The sequence below is a fragment of the Acinonyx jubatus genome, chromosome B1 (genome assembly GCF_027475565.1).
Source record: "Acinonyx jubatus isolate Ajub_Pintada_27869175 chromosome B1, VMU_Ajub_asm_v1.0, whole genome shotgun sequence".
Taxonomy (NCBI): Eukaryota; Metazoa; Chordata; class Mammalia; order Carnivora; family Felidae; genus Acinonyx; species Acinonyx jubatus.
In genome coordinates, this window is record NC_069382.1 from 53,551,462 (window position 1) to 53,572,211 (window position 20,750).

Consider the following 20,750-nt stretch of genomic DNA (forward strand, 5'->3'; position numbering starts at 1 on the left):
AAATTAATTATTGCATTAATTATTTATTTACAAAAAAATTAATTATTGCTGGGGCTGTCATAACAAAAACATACTGCAGACCGAGTGGCTTAAACAACAGAATTTTATTTTCCCACAGCCCTGGAAGTCCAACAACAAGGTGGGCACAGGTTTGCTTCCCTATGAGACCTCTTTCTTTGATTGACCCATGGTCACCTTCTCATTGTGTATTCACTTGGTCTTCCTCTGTGTGATCACAGGTATGTGTCCTAATCTTTTCTTAAAAGGACACCTGTCATATCGGATTAAGACTGAACCTTTATGACCTCATTTTACCTTATTTACCTCTTTAAAGGTTCAATCTCCAAATACACTCGTATTCTGAGGCATTGAGGGTTAGAACTTCAACATGTAAATTTGGCAAAGATACAATTCAGCCCACAATACTCAACTATAATAATTTAAAGGAAACCCATTAGGAATATTTGCGGGGAGGCGGGGGGGGGGGGGTTGTTCCTGATTATAGAAAGTTTCTAATATATTACGGATCTCCTAAGTGAATCTACCTAGCTAAAGGGAAAACTCACTCCAAGTGATCAATATTTGTAATCCCACAGACATGCATTTCTCTTTACAGAAATACTTTGGACCTCTACTTTCTAAATCAACCTCTTGTGGGTCTTTTTAATACGAATCAGTCTCCCAGAGTTTAACCCTCCCTGGAAGGTAATACTTTTCTCTCCAGACACAGCGGAGGCATTCTGAGCATCATTGTACAGTCCAGTGCAGGGCAAGACTATGGACCCAACATTCATATCAGCTGAGTTTTCAGTTACCCTAACAAAGCTCTTTATGATCTATTGCAAATGTTTCTGAATAGCTGGTTGAGTTGATGTGGTATGATAGTTAACAAAGTCCTCAAAATGACACAGACTTGAGATTAAATCCCTGCTCTGCTAGTTTCTAACTATATGATTCAAAGAAGGTTGTTCAGCCTCTTGCATCTCAGTTTCTTCATCCGTGGTAGAAGAAAAATAAGGATCCTCCTAACTGTACGATGAGGATGAGAATGAAATGCCGTGATTTAATGAACTTCCTGCTCCAACAAATTTGAACAACTAGTTTTCTCCATCATTCTCTATTTCACCACCTAACACCCAGGTAGACAAGAGATGACAAGCCTTTTCACTTGCTTTCTTTAGGAACTCTGTATCTAGACACTGTGTTTGGTTTGTGGCTAAGGGGCCTATACCCATTAACACAAGCTGGAGTTGCAATTAAAGAAAAGTAACAAAAAAAGATTATGTTTTCAAAAGAGGTCTTTGAAAACGGCACCAAAAATACATTATAAGAGAAGAAGAGAGCACAGAAAACCAGTTTCACGAACCCCATCAGTAGATGTCTTGGGTGTAAGAAAAAGAAAAGGGATTAGAGAAGAAGTAGATTATTAGAAGTGTGTGGTTGGCAATATCAAAAGGGAATTCTGAGTTCAGTTTCCACCCAAAAAGGAATCCAGGAACAAACCCGGGGGAAACTGACCCAAAAATACTACACTCAGAGGTGAAACAAGAGCCATAAGGTGAGTCCAGCTTTCCTGACATATTGGAGAAACATGTTTGAACCAAATCTGAAAAAGTAAGAGCAAATTGTCTCACTTAATTGTAGGAAATAACAGGTGTTATGCCCCCCATGCATGCCCATTTGGGTTCCTTAGAATCCAAGAAGAATTTGAAAAATCTTGTCAACAAGACAAGCAATCTGGAGTGAAAAAATTGTTCCTGACTAGTCTTTCAGAAGGATTACCATAACATCTGGTTGGGATTGCATACTTACTTGAATCTTTCTTGAAAAACCTCTAACTTTAAAAAGGAAGCACTCAGTTGCTTCAGAAGTTGAGAACATTAATTACACGTGTTTTTTTTTTAATTTTCTGTCATTTTATGAAAATATATCCCACCAAGTAAATGTTGATCCTTATGTCAATGGTGAAAACAGCCCACTGAAGTGCTCTAGCTTTGTATTTCTTTTCCATGAGACTATTCTTTCTGTATACTGCTTGTAAGTTTAATCTAAACTACATTTGATAAAATTTTCCTTTTTTTAATTTTTTTAACATTTATTCTTTCTAGACAGAGCATGAGCAGGGGAGGGGCAGAGAGAGAGAGAGGAAGACACAGAATCCGAAGCAGGCTCCAGGCTCTGAGCTGTCAGCCCAGAGCCTGACACAGGGCTTGAACTCAGAAGCTGTGAGATCATGACCTGAGCCAAAATCAGGCGCTTAACTGACTGAGCCACCCAGGTGCCCCTCAAATTTTGTCCCTCAGGAACAAAACCAGTAATTGTGTTGTGACCCAAACAATTCGTATTGGTTTGTCACACTTGTCATTGTCTCATCACTAAGCCTGAGCCAGAAATCTTGAAGTTGCTGTAGGATAATAATATATCTGGCCTCTGATCCCACGAGGGTTTTTTAATCTGTGGTCAAAATATAGATGAGGATGTGGCTATTTGCGACGGTCATTGAATATAGAAATACTTTCACTTGGGTTCACAACTTAATCAGTTAATGCTTACATCCTCATGTCCCCTTTATGTGTTAAGTGGAGTTGAATGACTATTTATAAGAGACATCTAGAGACCAGATAGCTCAAACTTCTCTGGGAGATATAGACAGAGAGATGATAGATGATAGATGATAGATGATAGAGAGGGAGAGAGACCGAGATGATGATAGATAGATGACAGAATAGAGATAGATAGATAACGAGCTCTCAGTAGATAACAAAAATAAGTAAGGCCACCCTTTGGTCAAAGACAAGAAGAGCAATGTCGCCTAAAATTGAGAGTGAAAATGGGACAGAAAATCTTGAAGACTGGGGCACAGGTTCCAGCCAAACATTCTAACAAGCTCTGACATTTGCTTGTGTGCCTGAGAAGAACTAGTCATTCCAGTTTCCCGTATATGAATAGCCCTGTAATTAAAATGACTTTTTCACTTTTTTTAAATGGCAATTTTTTTTCCATTCTATGTCAGTCAAATGATCCCTGTACTTGTTGGTTTGCCCAAACCACACTTGAGCTGTTTGAGTAATCAGCCCATGATTTTGACTGATAGAGAGCCAGTCAAGAAGAAAAAAAAAAAGGTAAAAATTAGCAAAGAGTTCAGCCTTCCACTTTTGTTAGGTAGACATAGCCTTTGAATCAAGAAGTATGACATTTTCAGAAGAGTTCTCAGTACACATCGTAGATCTCTAATAGCAGCTACACAATGTACAGAGATATTCCATCACTATTAAAATCATTTTATCATCATCAGAATCATTCATGTCATTCCTTCACTTCAGCCAGGTGCAGAGGCAATTGCAAAGGTGTATTTTCAGGGAATAAATTATTACTGAGGAAAGTAAATGAATCTGTATAAATATACCTCCACAGGGAAGAGTTACATAAATAACAACAAAGCAATGCCCAAAATTCTGCAATCCAGAAAGGATGCTGTTTTATAACCAACTGATTACAAATATTTATTCCACACCTACTGTACATCATATTGGTCCTTTTGGGGGGTAAGTCAAATATAGAAAACAGTGATAAAAAAGACAGTTGCTCCAAGCATGCATAGTGGGTGAATTCTTCCTGATTATCTCTGTCTACGTGAGGAAATAAACATAGCTGAACCCCTTTGATGTGCCAGACACTGTTAAGTGCTGGGAATATAAAAATAAATAAGATGCAGTCCCTGCCACAGATGAAATCACAGTCTAATGGGAGAGAGACTACAGTTCTTACCATCTAACGTGCTAAGCTCTGTAACAGCATGACAATGATGGACAAGATACTAACACAACCATTTCACATAATCGATTCGGTTTGAAAATAAAACTGAGCATATTTTAACAGCAGCTGCAGTAGATGTGGAGTGATAGCTCCATTTTGTCTCCATCACCCCACGTGGAACTCAATCTCTCTAACCCTCGGAGGACTGTTCTCTGTAGAATGGATAGCTGGAAAGAAAGAGGTCATTCTTTCACCTTACAGACTTGTTCTGGGTGTGTGCCTTCCACAGCTGGTGTGTTTGCATTCTCAAGTCCACAACAATGGAATTCCCAGGTTCTGTGTTCCTTTCATGAGAAAATATGCAATTGCTTTGAGTTATTGGAAATTTCCCATTCCCACTGAAAACCTTCCACCTCTTAAATGTAAAACATCACATCCCAGTCACAACTTTTTCTCTTCACATATTCTGCACTCTCTTACTTTCATTGATACCTACCGTCAACCTCAGAGAACCTGCCTTATCTTCTTCCCTTTCTCTCCTCTTTCTGGTCTAGGCCTTTGGGGTCCATCCCTTCAGATATTCTGTTGTTAACATCCATTGGCTTTGACCTTGTTGATCTCCCTTCCAGTGCATAAGGACCGAAACCCCGTGGATCATTCTAACCACTGGTCTGTTCCACTAAATCTGGCGCCAGGAAGAAAAGTAGTTTACAGCCCTGATGGAGCCTTTGGGGCCAATCAGCAGTCCTTTACATGCCCCTAGTTGGCCTGTTTTCCCATGACCCACAAACAACTTCACTAATTACATTTATTATTTTTCAAACTCCTTTTTCAAACCTTGTCATTCTCATTTGCAGCAGATTATCTTGTCCTCTTCTCTTTTTTTTGAGTTTTATTTATTTATTTTGTGAGAGAGAGAGAGAACATGAGCAGGGGAGGGGCAGAGGGAGAGAGAGAGAGGGAGAGAGAGAGAGAGAGAGAGAGAGAGAGAGAGAGAGAATCCCAAGAAGGCTCTGCACTGTCAGTGTGGGGCTCAAACTCACCAACTGTGAGATCATGACCTGAGAGGAAATCAGGAGTCAGACTGAGGCACCCAGGCACCCCTTATGTTGTCCTTTTCTTAACACAGAAAACACAAATCATTTAAAAAGAACTTTCTTATAGCCCTGTTTTCCTATATATCTACATATATATATACCCCTTCTATCACAGAGAATGAGATATCTCACTTCCTGCCCAAAGCTAGTCCTACAATCCACATCTTTCACCCATTCAGGTCCCTGCTCTGCCTATCAGCTCTGTTTTCCCCTGTACTTTTGGGGTTTTACCCTCTGCATATGATATAGTCAAGCCTCTCCTTGTGGGAAAGCAAGCCCCCTCTCAACCCTGTGTCTTTCTTAAGCAATCTCTCTAGCTTCCCTTGACCCTCACAACCAAGTTACTTAAGAGTGATCTTTGCCTCCTGCCTACTTCTTCACTCACTGTAATTTGGTTTCTTTCTCCTATCTACAAAAACTGTTCTGATGAGACCAAATTGCTGTTCATGCTGTTCCCAAATTGCTATAGCCAGTGGATATTTAGCCACTCTATCTTTCTTGATTGTTCTGTAACATTTGACACTATGGTCAACTTTTTCAAACTCTTTTCTCTCCTGGCTTTTATAACATCATATCTCTTTGTGTTTCTTCTACCTAAATAGATACTTTTGGAGACTCATCTCTTATTTCTCCACTCCTTAAATGTTAGAGTACCCTCAAAGGCTTTATCCTCAGGCCTCATCAATTCTACATGCTAACTCAGTGTTACCTCTTAGGGTTTCAACGTTCACCTATACAATAACATCTCCTGACTCAACATGTCTAGACCTGATCTCACTGTGAATCCAAGACCACAAATGCATCTGAATAAAGAACAATTCTGTATGGATGTCTGTAAGGTATGTGAACACCTTAAATTCAGCACATTAAAAATTGAACTTGGGGGCTCCTGGGTGACTCAGTCCATTGAGCATCTGACTTCAGCTCAGGTCATGGTCTCGCAGTTCATGAGTTAGAGCCCTACATCAGGCTCTGTGCTGTCAGCACAAAGCTCTGCCCCTCCCCCACTCATTCCCCCCTTTCTATCTCTCTCAAAAATAAATAAACTTTAAAAAACGTTTTGAACTTGAATCCACAGGACACTGTTTAGAGATGTAACATGTAATTATAAAACCAGAATCGCTCTTGACATATATGCAGTTGGCCCTCAAACAATACAGAGGTTAGGGGCGCAACTCCCATGCAATAAAAAAAATCCACATATAATTTTTGACTCCCCCAAAACTCAACTACTAATAGCCTACTGTTGACCAGGAGCCTTACCAATACACATATATTGTGTATGTATTATATACTGTGTTTTTACAATGAAGTAAACCAGAAAAAAAGAAAGTGTTATTTTAAAAACCATAAGGAAAAGAAAATACATTTACAGTGCCATATTGTATCCAAAAAAAGTCCATGTAAAAATAGACTCGCACAGTTCAGACCCATGTTGTTCAACTGTATTGTCATTTTTTTGTCTTAACTTTAGAGGGAGCTTTTAGGAATTAATATCCCTTACGGTAAAAAAATCATGCGTCTAAAGTCAAGTGAATCTTGTAACTTATCTTTTTCTATAGATTTTTTCCCATAGAAATATGTCCAGAAATAAATGTTCCAAAAGTTAATAATGAATATTTCTGAGTCCAAGGACTTGGGGTGACATTTAACTTTCACTTTATGTCTTCTTGTACCTCTTTAAGTTTTATAGTGAGTTTGTACAATTTTTCAATAGTTTTTTTAAACTAATCTCATCTCCATCTCTCTCTGTATTTCCTGTTCACAAAATAACACCAAATGGTACCATCTCCTAATTTGGATGTAGTCCTTGATTTTTTTCCTTGCACCCACCTCCTCTTGAACATGTCTTAAATCCATTCGCTTCCTTTTCAGCCCCACTGCTCTGTTCTAAGTAAGGACTTCATTCTCTCCAACCTCAGCTCTTGCAGTGGCTTTTTGCCTCTAGTCTCAGACCCCTCCATTCCATACTCCATACTATTGTCAGAAGTTTGTCTCTAGAACCCAAATCCTGGCATGCCATATGCTGTTTAAAATCAGTAGCTTTCAGTAGCCTTCAGAATAAAATCTCAACTACTTGGAATGTCCTAAATGATCTACATGATCTGACCCATGTATTTTCAAAATGGTGACCTTAGACCTTAGGATCAGAGCAAGGTTCAAATCCAAATTCTCTATTTGCTCTCTGGTGACTCAGACAAGTTAATTAACCACTTTGGGGCTGTTTCTTTGCTCGCAAGCTGGAGCAAATGATACTTTGCAGAGTTGTTATGTTAGAGATAACTGCATTTAAGTAGTGGACATAACTTTAGGTGCCCAGTAAATGTAACTTATTATTTTTACTACTACTGCTTTTATTGTTTCCATATAGCCCTTGAGGAGGGACAGTGTCTTATTTACGTTTATATCTCCATCACCTGGGCCTAACATATTCAAGGAACTCAAGAAATATTGCTCAAAAAATAATACATGTAATATTTTGGACTCCTCTTGGTCGCAACTGGGCCTTTGTAGACTGGCTGTGAGCCCCTAAAATTCATCAGTTAAGTCATCTGATCTTTTCCATCTGAATCCAATCATAAAGTTAGTCTTGTGTCTGCATGCAGAGATTACAGAGAATTCTTCTAGCATGCTCCCTCGGTTGATTACTTAAAAATATCAATGCCACACTGCCCGTCTGAATTTGAAAAATTCACACAGTTCTGAGTCACACCAGATGAATCTAAAAATGTTTCTGTATATACATGATTATATAATGTCATAGCCTCTTATTCTACAAACGTCAACATTTGTTTTCTTGGATTACTAAAATTGATTTTAAGAGTTCAGATTCTAAAGTCAGATTTATCAATCCATTTGTATTTTGACCCTCATACCCTAAGTTAAAAACCACCAACAAATTCCAAAGTGCTTCAAAGTGCAAACCAATTACGACTTTGAGCAGTCATTAAATTAAATGCAGTGCATTATTTTGAGTAAAGAAAAAAAGCATTGTCTCTGTAAATTTTTATGGAGTACTCCAAAGGCAGGGTTTTCTCATCATCCTCTGAATAAACAACACCGTAAATTCTACAGACCAAAGAGTAAAATAAAAACAAAATTAAAAATTGGCCACACACACCTGCCTGCTTAGCCGTAACAGATGTGATTAATGTCACAATTTAGTACCCACGCAATAATGAGGTGCCCAAAGAGGACTTGGTAAAGGTAATTAATGCTAAATTCGCAGCAGTTTGATTTTTAACCTAAAAAAATTTGTTCTAAATAGTAAATATTTTCCTATATAATAATTAAAATGCCTTACATAGGCATGTTTTTTCCACTTCAATAGTATAAATCCAAGATTCTCCAGGGCTAACTGAATGACAAGCTAGTAACATCAATGAGATACACCATACAGCTATAAATGCCACTTCTAGAATTATTAAGATGATGCCATCAGAAATCACGATCCATTCACATTATATCTTGAAATTGTTGGCTGGCCTCCCCTAGACTCTACTAACCCACATTAAAACTCAATGGCAAGCTAAAAGTTGCATCCCCTTGTGGGGATGGATGGTGAACTTCTGAATGTACAACCTTTGATTCCAGTAGATATGGTGCTATGGTCTGAATGTTTGTGTTTCCCCCAAATTCCTATGTTGAAATCCTAACCCCCAAAGATAACGTTATTAGAAGGTAGGGCCTTTGGGAAATGACCAACTCATGATGGTGAAACCCTCGTGAATGGGTCTAATGCCCCTCTAGAAGAGGCTCCAGAGAACTCCCTAGCCTTTCTACCATGTGAGGAACACAGGGATAAAACTGCCAGCTATGAACCAGGAATAGAGCCCTCCCCAGAATACAACCATGCTGGCAACTTGACCTTGAAGTTTCCAGCCTCCAGAACTTTGAGAGATGAATTTCTGTTGTTTGTAAGCTACACTGTCTACAGTATTTTGCTACAGCAGCCAGAACAGACTAAGACACATACAGTGATGGAAAAATCTACTTGGGTAATTTGAGATCATTATATTAGCAAAGAGCTGGAAATTACATATAGAATACATGAGAATCTAAATGGATAAAATGTAATAACTATGAATAAAAATATTACATTTCCTATGACCAATTCCATTATATAATGAAATATATTGTTGGCAACTTTGCATTAGAAAACTGGAAGAGGGAGCCTGGGTGGCTCAGTCAGTTGAGTGTCTGACTTCAGCTCAGGTCATGATCTCACGGTTTGTGAGTTCAAGCCCCATGTCAGGCTCTGTGCTGACAGCTCAGAGCCTGGAACCCACTTCGGATTCTGTGTATCCCTCTCTCTCTGCCCCTCCCAGCTTGTTCTCTCTCTTTCTCTCTCTCTCTCTCTCAAAGATAAATAAACAACAAAAAAAAAAAGAAGAAAACTTGAAGGAGTAATTCACTCAGGAAAGTCTACTTAAATCAATAGAAAACCATATAACAACAGTACTTTTATTTTTTTATAAAGATTTTCTTTCAGATGATCCACAGTAGCTCAGAAACACTCATCCTGGATTGGTCAATAAAATGAAGGAAATTACTTAATAGTTTAAGTTAAGAAAATGACCCCCAGAATGACACTCACTACTGTAAAATGTATTCAAAGTAAAATCTGCTCAAGTGAACATCACCAAAAGCAACATGTCCGACTTATAATGCTAACACCTCAACACAGCAGTGGCAAATATCTTTATTACTTTCAGTTTAATGTAACAAAGCTGCCTACTGATAAGTTGTCTGCTCAAGTTTCTAGAGTCAATATAAAAGGAATATAATATACAGTATCGTATAATACTTTCTTGACCCCAGTTTATCCTAGAAATTATTTCTTTTTTATAATGTGTAATAGTCTTAAAGAACTGATCTAGATACCAATAAAGCGTGACTAATTTATATTTGGTTTATAAATAATAAATTAGTGGACAATGGAGACAGATTCTGTAACAGAGCAAAGAACTCACAAAGAATGCAAGAAGTGACGAAGTGTGAGATGGGGTAGCCAGCGCAGGCTAAAAGGTGATGATGTATGAAGTGTAGCTGAAAATCCCAAGGAAGGATGAAGTGAGAGGGCAGTGATCTTGGGGTGGTGAACGTCCATCTGTAAAGTAAAAAATTTTATCTGAGAGATTATTAAAATGACCAGAAGGAAGCTGGACAACTGGTGGGGCTGAATTTTGATAAATGGATAATATATAGAATATTAAGAGCAACACTCAACAACTAAATCTTTAAACACAATATAGATGTCCTGTCTTCAAATTATCTCCTGTCTTCATGTGACTGCAGTGATACATTTTCAGTAAGCAGTCCTCAAAGACTATAATCTGCCATAATTTAACCTCCATATGTGGATTGTTTTGAAACTCAATAATGTCATAATTTACTTTTAACAAATCCTGGATCCCAAGGATTACTAATGTATTTCTAAATCTCAGTGCTGATTTGTTTTAAAGACAAGATAGTAAGCTCCATGAAGACATCTGAAACACTTCTACAGTACCTGGCATATTGTATATGATCAAAAAGTATGGACTGAGTGAGTGGATGGATGGACAGACGGATGGATGGATGGATGGATGGATAGATGGGTGAGTGGATGGATGGATGGATGGATGGATGGAAGGATGAAGTCAAGATAAATCTGCAACCAAGCAAAGTTAAAACCACACCATAGGTTTTCCACATTACAGTGTGGTAGACCAAAATAGGTCAAAGAACATAAGGCACCTGGTGGGTTTTCCTGTACCATTTTTGGTCCCACTCATCAAGTCATCAGATTACAGGTTGCTTAAGCCAAAGGTTGCATCTGTGGCACCATCAGCACCCAGTTCTAGGGTTATATGCAGGATAAATTAAGAAAAGTTGTTGATCCACACAAATTCATATTTGTAACAATGTTAAATGAGAAGATTTCATCTAATAACATTGCTCTTCATAAACCGGGGACTATTTTTAACTGTCTTTTTCTTTCCTCAACTATTTTAATGAACTTCTGAACCAAACTGGGTATCTTAACTCAGCATAGCTTACTATATGAATGCATCTATTTCTTTTTGAAATGTGTAAATATGGCCTATAAAGGTGTAATTCCTGGTCTACCTCTGGTCTTCCTTATTCTCATCTTAGCCTTTAACACCATCCTTCATGCCAAACTACCTAAGATATTTTTGGTCCAAGTAGACATTGGTTTCATAGTAATAGGGATTGGGAGTTAATCTGACAATAATTATTGAAACATGCATTTTTAAAAATCTGACTTTGAAATAATAGTAAAGTCTTCTATTAAAATATAAACTTTTGGGTGGCCTGGGTGGTTCAGTCTGTTGAGTATCTGACTCTTGGTTTGGGCTCAGGTCATGATCTCATGGTTCGTAAGTTTGAGTCCCACATGGGGCTCTGTGCTGACGGAGCAGAGCTTGCTTGGGATTCTCTCTCTCCTCTCTCTGCGCCTTCCCCACTCGTGCTCACTCTCTCTCTCTCTCTCTCAAAATAAATAAACTGCATATATATGTATAAACTTTTGATTAATGTGTAAATTTGCTTCTATTTCAGCCTGTCTGAAATAGCCTTCCCATATTATCAACTCTGTATTTAACATTCAGGTGCTTTTACCACCACCACCCTTTGCTCCTAGTATCTCTCCTTTGCATGTATCCACTTTGTGTCTCTTTCCTTATGAAAATTTTACCCTGAAAAGTCTTGTGGTCATTCCTACTCCTTCTTCACTTACACTGCAAGTAGTGAAATGGCTGTACCTCTCAAAAACAGGAGCTACTAGGAGGAAAGTTAGTAAAGCTTATCCATGCTTACTGCTAATGAAAGAAAGATATAGAGACAGAATGTTATCAAGAGGGAAATTACTACTTTTAAGAATTTGAATAAAAGTTAAAATTTGTTTTTTGGAATAAGCAGGAATAATAGTAGGAATACCTGGGAATAATAGTCCTAGCACCATAACACACAGGCACTTTGGGGGAAAAATGCGCAGAATAGGTCAGAGTGCAGGGGGCAGTAAGGAAATCTATGGTCAATTAGATGCAGAGTGAAATTTATCCAAGATTTGGATTTCGAAGAGACCATATTGTTCCAATTCATCCCAGTTCTGCTCTTCACAATGAAGAAGAGAAAGTGAGCTGTCAATAGAGATCGCCTTTGTTTTATATATTTACAGGATGGGTATGAAGAGGAAGTGGAGGATGCACAATGTCCCCTCTGACCTATTTTCTTGTGTCGTGTGTCATACTGTACAGGGCATGACAATCAGTATGACCAGGATAGAGATAGCATACCTCTTCTTGGGATGCAGCAGTCATGCAGATGGCCAACAGTCGTGGTATCTTCCCTTTGAAGACAAAAGAGGAGAAGGGAAAATCCTTGCCATACACAAAGAAGATGACAGGCTCTGCCTAAATACAAAAGAAGAAAGCAAGGACTTAAAATGTACAACCTAGGCCAGTGGCCTTCATTACAAAAGGTTGGTTTTGAATTTAAGTATGTGCAATCTCTTCAGAATCTAGCAATCAAGAAAGCAATTACTTTCTTTGGGAAGTAATCCTGAAAAGTACCAGGAAAGAAGTGGGGAATTGAAAATAGAGAAAGGAAGGAGGCCAATCAAGGGTATGTTTTCAAGCAGGCTACAGTTATTAGTGACTAGAGTTTCAGTCCCACTGAAGAATCCAAGGAGACAATGAGCAATATGCCTCAGAGATAGCCCAAGCTAGGGATATTTGCCCTCCAGTTCTATCACACATTGCCCAAGAGCTATCCCCAAGGGGTCTGAATGCCTCAGCACTCCCTGCACGTCCTACCCACAGGCCAAATACACTCCAGTAGCCAGAGAAGATCTTACACAGAATCGCACATACTTGCTGCACAAAGCAGAATAGCTGGGCAGGTAAATGATGGGTACTGAGCAGATAGAACAAGGCATCAACAGCATTTGCTACCCCTAATTCCCATTAGATTGGACTCCAAAATACCAATATATTTATCATCTGATCAAAAAAATGAGGGAAGAGAAGTAAACTATCTTTGTATGAAAGAAAATGCTGCAGGTAAAAGAAGACTGGAGCATTAATTTAAAAGAAAACTTCCTTACTCTAAATTTCTTGGGCCTTTTAGAAACTAATATTAGGTTAGAACAAGGGTTGGTATTCTAAGACCTTCATGCCAAATACAACCTGCCAACTGTTTTCATACAGCTCCAAAGCAAGGGTTGTTTATATTCTTAAATGGTTGGGAAAAGGTAAGAAGAAGACACTTTCATGACCCGCAAGATATTTTCTATGATATGCAAATAGCAATGTCCATAAACATGTATTGGAACACAGCCACAGTCATTCAGTTATGCAATATCAATGGCTATGCTGTCCATGCCAGGGTTGAGTAGTTGTGACAGAGGCCGTACGGGCTTAAAAGCACAAGTTTTCTTCTCTGGCCCTTCACAGAAAATTTGCCAACTGTAATTTAGAACCTGACTCAGTCTCAGGTAATCTTCATGATAATAGTGATTCCCTGGGGTGGAGGGAAGGAACAGTCTCTTCCTTTTTTTTTTTTAAAAAAAGGAGAATTAAAACCCCTGATTAGGCTCCATCCGTCAGTCTATGGCTTCTTGGACAAGGATGACTGTTATCTTTTCCACCCCTAAATTGATCAGAGCAGAACAGTCTCCCATTACTACCAACATAAAACTTAAGGTTTCTCGGGGGTAAAGCATGTTCCTTAGAATGAGATTCTTACAAGTTGTAATAGAAATGGAATAACTTGAAGGTTTAGAATCGCTTTTTTCCTCCAATATGAAACATAACACTTTGCAAACACCTGCTCCATTTTGAGTTTCTCCAGACATAAATTCACACTGGAAACCAATGTTTGAACCCTTGAAAAGAAGCTAATTTTGAAACAGGAGATGAAAAGATACCACCCCACAGGGTAACTAGAGAGAGAGCGAGAGAGAGAGGACACAACAGCAGGTGAGAGAGAGTTTAATTACTATCATTTAATCATCAGGCACCAAGCTAATACATTATCAAAGGAATAAAGATTTAGATAAACGATTGGACAGAGAGCGAAAGAATTAAAACTGGTAACTTTCATCAGATCCCAAGGGAATCCAATATGCCAAGTTTAATCTGGCCTAACCACATGGTTCCTTGTTCCGTCATGGAAACAGGGACTAGATATGTAAACCAGGTCTTTTCCAGGGAGTGTTACAGTGATCTATGGGTATGCTATAAATCAGCATTGCGTCCCTCAGGATGCCAAAGTCCATTCTCAAGGCCTTGTTTACAGGAGAACATCAGTATTCTCTGGGCACACACGTCAATGCAAAGAGAACTTTAAATAGCACAAGAGAAAAGTGTTCCTGGTAGTCATACAGCCTATGAGAAACTTTGAAGTACAAATGAGAAGTGGAAGTGAATGTTAAACGTATGCCTTGTCCTAAAACTTCATGAAAAATGAAATGTACAAGAAAAGTTGGATCCCTGCCATGACACCCATTACAGTGTAGACTAAGGCTCTGACCTTTTGGGTTATACTTACTGTGTTTTTGACACATTTGGTCAATTAAAACGGGTGAAGTGTAATTTGTTTTTCTTAAGTTTAATACAGCACGTCAATAGAAGTTAACCAAAATTTATAGTTGGAACACTAAAGCTGCCACATGCACTTAAACAAATGAACACAATTTATCATGGTTGAAATAAAGAGAACATCACGGGCATTTGACTTTATACTTCACATAAGCGTGTTGCCAAATATAGGAAAGTAAGCTCCTTCTCACACTTCCAATGGAAAAGACATTTTAGTTCACATTAAATATTGGTGTGAAAAGTCTGGCAGGTATCCAGTCCTAAGGAGTGTTAACGTTGGCACTTCCACTGTGTACTTTTACTATAAATTGTTGTAGCGTTTATTTGACATGGAATACCCAAAGGATTGATGAGCAAAGAAAGGAAGATTTTTTTTTATTGTGCCATATTACCTTTTTCAGACATCTATACTAAGCCTTTACATCTTCCAAGTCTAAACAAGTAGCCACCTGTATTCAATCGGTGCAAGATATTTTTCATGAAACTATAGCTTGCCTTTTTATAAACCTATAAAAGCACACATTTTCCATTTTATTAGTCAGCAAAGCAGTGGTGGATTTAATAATAAAACTTATAAATGCAGTTTCTTTATAGACCGTTGAACTTTTTTTTTTTGCTTGTTTAAAATACCACGAGCACAACCAAATTTATTTCACAGTTTCTGTCTCTATCGCAGAGAAACAAGGAGCTACAATTTTGTATATCTTTACATTAAAAAAATTCACCTAGCACTCAGACCATTTATATAGCAGCCTACAGACTCCCAAAGATTTAAGAGAAACACAATACCGCTAGGGGAAAATTATCTGCTACAATCAAATACATGTATTTGATTCTGACATTCATAATATGTATGTCACTACATACAGCTACAGCAATCATGCACTTTGAATTTCTTTTTTTTTAATTTTTTCAATATTTATTGATTTTGAGAGACAGAGAGAGACAGAGCATGAGAGGGAGGGGCAGCGAGAGAGGGAGACACAATCAGAAGCAGGCTCCAGTCTCTGAGCTCTCAGTACAGAGCCTGATGCGGGGCTTGAACCCACGAACTATGAGATCATGACCTGAGCCAAAGTCAGACACTCAACTGACTGAGCCATCCAGACACCCCTTGCACTTTGTGTTTCTAAATAAATTTGTGTCTCTTTTTTAATTAAATATACGTATACAACATACACAATAATTAAATATATATATGCACAGAATCTTGCTATTATAAAATGAAATTTTAAGGTAGCAATACGTAACCCATATGATATTGGTAAGATTTAAAATAGCAATACACCTATCGATGAGGGAGATATAGGAGAGTATGCTGGAGGAAGTATGGATTGTTACAGCCTTTTGGAAAAACAGTCTGGCAATATCTGCTAAAATATAAATCACATACACTTTTCTTTTCTTTTCTTTAATTTTTTTTAAAAGTTTATTGATTATTGGGAGAGAGTGCGAGCCAGGGAAGTACAGAGAGAGAGAGGGAGGCACCGAATCAGAAACAGGCTCCAGGCTCTGAGCTGTCAGCACAGAGCCCGACGCGGGGCTCGAGCTCACGGACCGTGAGATCGTGACCTGAGCCGAAGTCAGACGCTCAACCGACTGAGCCACCTAGGCGCCCCTGTTGGCTGATTTTTTTAAACAAGGATTATTATTATATACGATGAAAGGGCTATTTGCATTGGAGAGAAAAAACTAAGAACTATAGAAAGAATATACTAGCTTAAATTTCTCTAAATAAAAATACTTACTACGGGAGAAATTTTTAAGGTTTGAAATGCAAAAAAAAAAAAAATCTTACTTTTCAAAGGAAAAAAAACGGGAAAAAGTCATGAGGAAAAGGATGTGGTACATGCCACCAATAGGCCTCACTATCCATTTTCCCCTTTTGTTTGCCATTATGAGATTGTCTTTGTGTTTCATCCGGACAAACTGGCACTGAGACTAAACACTGTATTTTGCATTCTCCTTACAGGTAGGAATGCAGGAAAGTGCCTAAGTTCTGCCAGCTGGTTATAAGCAGAAGTGAAGTATGCAATCCTCAGGCCTGGAACACGGAAGCGTCAGCGTGAGCCACATGCAACCACGCAGACCAGAGCAAGTCCAAGGGACTACATACAGCAAGAAAAGGCAAGGTTATCATATCATAACCCCGGATTGCATATGCTTGAATTGGCACAAATACACTTTTATTGTTTCAAAGTCACCGTCACTTTATTCTTTACGTTGTGAACAGTTAATACACTCTACAACAACAGAGGTTCGTACCTAGGCATGAGCTACCTTAACAAAACTTAAAATAGCAAATATTAATTCAGTGGTCAGTTGGCGATCAGCAAGAAAACGGATACAGTGGGCTGGAAAGTTGGTGATCCTTCTTGTCATGGTAGATGACGTGATAAACTGGACTCTTGGATTAGCTGTGGACTATAATATCTTACGAATACAGATCACATGCAGATAGAGCTTATGAGTGAGACCACCTGGGAAAAAACTATCAAAATACGGGTAAGAATTGGCTCTTTCTTGCCAAGTTTGGCAGTCCTGCAGGAGAGATCAGTTCAAGAGAATTAGAAGATATTTCTGTAGAGGCAGATTTTGCAGGAGATAAGACTGGCCCAGCCCTCTTCAAAACATCACTGAGAATGGGGACGGTCTAGAGGCAAAGATAGGGCCTTTTGCCTTCTCATCCAAGACTCCCCTTTCAGATGACCAGCCTTGTCCCGGGTGGGCAGAGGCAGCAGCTTCCAGGGTGGTCTGGGCGCCAGCATGAGTGTGGTCAGCAGCTACAGTGGGGCCAGGGAAGTGGGCAGGATCATGGTTGCATCAGTGAACCAGAACCTGCGGAGTCCCCTTAAGCTGGAGGCAGACCCCAGTATCAAGGCCGTGTGCACCCAGGAGAAGGAGCAGATCAAGACGCTCAGCAACAAGTTTGCCTCCATCGACAGGGCTGGCACCTGGGGCAGAAGAACAACATTCCGGAGACCGAATGGAGCCTGGGGCAGAAGAACAACATTCCGGAGACCGAATGGAGCCTGGGGCAGCAGAACACAACTCGGAGCCACAGGGACATGTTCTAGAGATACATCAGCAACCTTCAGCAGCAGCTGGACATATTGGACCAGGAGAAGCGAAAGCTGGGGTTAAAGCTTGGCAGCAGGCAGGGGCTGGTGGAGGACTTCAAAAAGCAGCACCAGGAGATCAAAGAGCACGCTGTCGCTGATGCAGAGCAGCGCGGGAGCTGTCCGTGAAGTTCACCAATGCCAAGCTGGCACGGCTGGAGGCACCCTGCAGTGAGCCGAGTAGGACATAGCATGGTAGCTATGCGAGTACAAGGAGCTCATGAACATCAAGCTGGCCCTGGACATTGGAGATTTCCACCTACGCAAGCCCCTGGAGGGCGAGGAAAGCTAGCTGGAGTCTGGGATGAGAACATGAGTATCTATACTAAGACCACCAGTGGCTACTCAGGTGGGCTGAGCTCAGCCTACAGGGTCCTCGTGAGCCCTGATCTCAACTATGGCCTGAGCATCTTCTAGTCTGGCGGGGGCTCCAATTTCTTCAGCTGTGTCAGCTCCTCCAAGGCGGTGGTTGTGAGGAAGATAGAGATCCACCACGTGAAGCTGGCATCCAAGTTGTCTGGTATCCTGTCCACCTGAGCAGCCACTGAGGTCTCTCCCAGCCACCCCTCTCATGGCGGCCATAGAGCCTTTGGGGGAAGGAGCTGTGCTGGGGACTGTCAGAAACAGGAGGACCCACCTGAGGCTCCGCTTCAGTCCTCAGCCTGCCAGTGGGAGGAGTCTAGTGCCCTGGCTACCCCATCTTGCTCATGTCCCCACCTAAAAGCCAAGTCAAGGAGCCTGGGTGACTCAATCATTAAGCATCCAATTCTTGATTTGAGCCCAGGCATGATCTCAGGGCAGTGAGATCGAACTCCACGTGGGGCTCAGGGCTGGGCATGAAGCCCACTTAAGATTTTCTCTCTCTCTCTCTCTCTCTGCCCATCCCCTGTGTGTGCTCTCTCTGTCTCTCAAAATACACATTTAAAAACTAAAAATATAAAAAAAATAATAAAAGCCAAAAGCCAATTCAAGTGCCTTTTCCCAAATAAAGCCTCAGACGGCTCTTCCAAACTTCACACAAAAAAAGTATAAAGGCACAAGATAATAAATAACAAAGGAAAAATAAATTGACAAAATTTCGAAAACCATGAGTCCATGCTGTGTAATTCTATGAAAATAAATGTGAAAACCCAGGTAAAACTGTCAGTTTCATACAAAATACATTTATCAAATTTGACCTTCTCTGTCCAGGTATTAGTTTTCCATTGCTGCCATAAAAAGTCACCACAAACTTGTGGCAGAAAACACCACGTATTTATTATTTTATAGTTCTTAAGACAGAAATCTACTATGGGTCTCATTGAACTAAAATCAACATGTCAGCAGGGTGGTTCCTTTTATGGAGGTTCTAGAAAAGAATCTGTTGCTGGCTCATTCACATGTTGGTAGAAATTATTTTCTCGTGGGTGTATGAACAAGGTCCTTGTTTTCTTACTGGCTGTCAGTTAAAGGCTATTCCTGCTTCTAGAAGCCACCCATATTCTTTGGCTCATGGTCCCTTACTCCATCTTCAAAGTCAGCGATAGTAAAACATTGTATCTCTCTGACCCAGCAAGAAAAATTATTTACTTTTAAATTCTCAAAAAATTAGGCAGTTCAGGATAATCTCTTCATCTGGAGGTCCCTACCCTTAGTCACATCTGCAAAAATAACCTAGTCATAGGTTCTGGGGGTTAGGGCATGGATATTTTGGGGGCCATTGTTCTCCTATCACAGATTCAAATATGCATTTCTTATATATATATAAAAATTTTGGATTACATTTCAAAAGAGAAATGGAGAAATGGCCCTCAAAAATGACCATGTGCAGATAGTTTCACAGGGAACTCAGTCAAACCTTCAAAGTGGAGATAATCCAATGCTATACAAATTTTTCTAAACATAGACGTTTCCAAAAATGCTTTTACAAAAAAAGAAGTATCAATACATAAACCTAATAAAATAGCATAGTAAAGAAAAACAGAAACCAATCTTACCTTGGAATATTGAGGCAAAAAATCTTAAGCAGAATATTAGGAAATAGAATCCAACCGCTCATTTAAAAATTAATATATCATAGGGGTGCCCAGGTGGCTCAGTTGGTTAAGCATCCAACTTGGGCTCAGGTCATGATCTCACAGCTTGTGAGTGCGAGCCCCACGTCGGGCTCTGTGCTGACAGCTCAGAGCCTGGAGCCTCCTTCATGTTCTGTGTCTCCCTCTCTCTCTGCCCCTCCCCCGCTCATGTTGTCTCTCTCTGTCTCTCAAAAATAAATAAACGTTAAAAAAATTAATATATCATGACCAGTTTATTACATGAATGCAAGAGTGATTTGATATTAAGACAGTGGCTCAGACAGTTAAGTGCCTGACTCTTGATTTCAGCTCAGGTCATGATCTCACGATTTGTGAGATTGATCTTTGCATTGGGCTCTGCACTGTCAGTGTGGAGCCTGCTTGGGAATCCTCTCTCTCCCTCTCTCTGAGCCCCTCCCCCACTCATGCATGTGGGTGCACACTCTCTCTTAAAACAAATAAATGAAACTTAAAAAAAAAAAAAGAAAGCCATTACTATGATCACCATCTGAAAAGATTTTTTAAAATTACTTGACTATGACATAGACACTGAAAAAAATGCAACTAAATTCAAAAGTCATTTCTGATAAAAGACTTCATAAACTAGAAAGCCATAGATGTTTCTTTAAATTAATAAAATGAATTTCCCTCAATCTTAAAGCCAGCATATTATTTATTATGTAGACACTAGAAGCATTTGCACTAAGATCCAGAATAAGGCAAAATGGCTGCTATTCTTTTTAACTATTTAACACAGAATCAGACTTACTAGCTAGTGCAATGAAACAAGAGAAAAGAATTTGAGATAAAAGAATCGGAAAAGAAATAAAATCATCTCTACTTTCACCTGGTATAATACTTTACTTGAATATCTGAATCAATGATAAAATTATTATAAATAAAATAATTCAGTAACTTAGTAAGATACAAGATTATACAAAATTTTGCAGCCATAATATATATAAGTAATAACCAATCAGAAGATATAATGACAGAATAAAGACATCAACAAAAATAAAAATAAACATTTTGCAAATTAACAGTTATATACAAACCCTCTATGGGTGACATGGCAAACACCCTATAAGAAAAAAGGAAATTGAATGAATGGACTCTTCA

The 20,750-nt window shown here is 39.2% G+C and overlaps 1 pseudogene; it reads left to right on the plus strand.

Moving 5' to 3' along the window:
* Positions 1-11,900: 11,900 nt before the first annotated feature.
* On the plus strand, positions 11,901-17,706 carry LOC106989253 (keratin, type II cytoskeletal 8-like; annotated as a pseudogene).
* The last annotated feature ends 3,044 nt before the right edge of the window (positions 17,707-20,750 follow it).